This window comes from Patagioenas fasciata, chromosome 3, assembly GCF_037038585.1.
Source record: "Patagioenas fasciata isolate bPatFas1 chromosome 3, bPatFas1.hap1, whole genome shotgun sequence".
Taxonomy (NCBI): domain Eukaryota; kingdom Metazoa; phylum Chordata; class Aves; order Columbiformes; family Columbidae; genus Patagioenas; species Patagioenas fasciata.
The window spans coordinates 58,452,589-58,455,283 of record NC_092522.1 but is presented as its reverse complement, the minus strand read 5'-3'; positions in this window follow the sequence as shown (position 1 = coordinate 58,455,283).

The window sequence follows — 2,695 nt, the reverse complement described above, 5'->3', positions numbered from 1 at the left end:
ACTTTCAATGAATACTGTTAGTAGATTTCTGTTCTGTCTTGAGGTACAGCAGATCAAATCACTTTCAGTACATCTTTTTTCCTAGCCACACACAAAGCAACTGATGCAAGAAAGAGACAAAGGTCTCTTCCATTTCCTTAAGCCTTCAACAATATGGTACATCTGGCCCAGGACAGTGTCCCACTGCATCGCTTTGACTGAACAAAAAAAGCCAACTAACACATCTGTGAACTGCCTGTAAATCTAAGCAGCTGTCTTGTGAGTCATTTCAGGACTGGCTAATAATTGAATAAACAATTGTAATTGTGCTCCATGAAACTCCCATGTTTTCTTTCAGTCTTGGCATCTCCTCTCATGAAAGCTGTACAAGTTAGGGTGCAACCACACAAATGCAGTCAGCTATGACAATGTTTACCTAATACCTCTAGTGTACCAGCCATCATGAAGTACATCCTGCTTCCGGGCAACAAATAGTAATAATTTCAAAATATTTCAAATCCAGTGATCAGAAACTTAACAGTGTGACTCAGATAAAAGTGTCATTTATTATTTATACTGCAATAGTGCTCACAAGGCACAGTGACCAATGCACTGAATGCAGCACACGTAGAAAACGAAAAGGTGATCCTGACACCAGAGAATTTACAACCTAAGTTGTGTTGAGTGTGTTCTGAACCTTTGAGTAAATGTGGCTTAAATTTCAATTGGAAAGGAGGTCTTCATTTTTTTTTTTTTCCCCCCTAGATCAGTGGTCTTCATCCTATAGTCTACCTTTAGGGGACCTTGAAAGATAGCTGAGAAAAGGAAGCTTACTTTGGTAGACTTAGATCCAGTTTACAGGGGCCCACAAATTTGAAACAGATTGAAAATACTCATCTAGATGGATTTGTAAAATATGCGTGGAATTGCATTCTAGTTCAATTATTTGATGGGATTATAACCACACGACTGGCTAAACGAGAGAGGCAGTCACCTTGGGAAGTGTGCTGAGAGGGACTCTGAAACGGGACAATATTCCTGAGCTCCACTGACTACTGCTGCCTTCCAGCAAAGGGCCACATCTGTGCAGACTGAGCAGTTAGCAGCAGCAACTGGAAAAAAGCTGAGAGAGAGGGGCCTAGGAGCCAGAAGATTTCGCCTTCATTCTGCAAAGTGTTGGAAAGATTGAAACCAAGTTCAAATGTCTGTAAAAATCTATATATTTTACTAGTAGATACAATTATTCCTGTTAAACCTCATGAGGTTTATACGAAAAGTTTGCAATGTGAAGATCCTCTACTGGTGAGCAGATAGCTTTGCTGCTGTGATTAATTCAGCCTATGGTAGCTTTGCCAAGACTATAAACAAAGTTTCAGGCTGTTTTATTGACACAAATACTGCTGGAAAAAGCTCTGACACCCCTCCAGCTGCACATTTCTTTTCACCTACAAAACAGTGCTCTAGATTACACAAGGCTTGTTCATTTCTCTAGGAAAAAAAAAACGCAAGAGTGCTTGTGCTGGAGGCTAAAATTGCTTTGATACCTAACAGCTTTCTGGTTTGCCACTCCTGGAGGAAGGTTGTCACAGCTGTGCTTCCTAAAAGACAACCATGTCAGTGTTGTACACTACTGCACTCTTAATAACAGTGTATGTTGATAAATTCAGGAGATATCCCAGTAAAGGAACAAATCTAAAAGTGCAGGGACAGCCAGGGGCGAAACAGAGTCCCAGGGCTGACATAACAAAGAAAAAAAAGCTAAACAAGGTTGACAAGCCAGTAAATGTGGTTGTGTTGTTTTGGTTGGTTGGTTTTTGTTTGTTTTTAACCTGCAGAGTGAAGGTCTGTTTTAATGACAACATGTTTTTATGTGCTCAACAGATATCACAATTATTTTTCTGACTCTTATGGACTGGTATGAAATACAATTGATTCACTGAAAAGCCATATGTATAGATGTGGACACTGTTATTTGCTTCCTTTTTATGAAAGCAAATGACTCTCAGAGATCTTTCTTTGTCTACCATACAGCTGATGTGCATGGTAGACAAAGAAACACTTTTTCAGCATGTTTCTCAGAATGAGGTCCCTTTTGACAGTGGTTAACAAGCAAAGGAACCTCTTTGTTTAAATCCACATTAGAGGCAGAACTTTTGTCTTTTCTACCTTAATTGCTTGAAAAATGTAAAGTGGTCCCTTTTTCTACCTTTTTTTTGCTTTTATTAAGAAACAAACAAACAAACCAAAACAAAACAACAACAAAAAGCCCCCCATTTTTATTCTACCTTTCATTAGGCCTAGGACCATCTGTTTTGACAGAATGAGACTATAGGTGTATTATATGCTTCCACAAAAACAAATTAAGCCAAATGCTTGTTAAAGTCAGTTGTTCCTGCCTGGAGAAAAATTATTTAACAACTGGGAAAAAAAAAAAAAAAAAAAGGAGGATTGTTCCACAACACCAAATATTTTGAGCAATCTATCTCACTCTACAACCTACTCTTTTGCCACCTTTCTAATTTTTTAAGTAATTAGTGGGAATCTTGAACTGATCATGACTATTCTGTCACTGCATTCATTGATGCTCTGGGCCAAATTGGTTTGCACAGAAGCAGAAAAGAATTTAAGAATTTCAGAAGTAACCATGAAAATGGAATAAATGTCCCCAGGAAAAAAAGAGACCTCAGATTTTATGTTACTGTAGCCATCTTGTTTA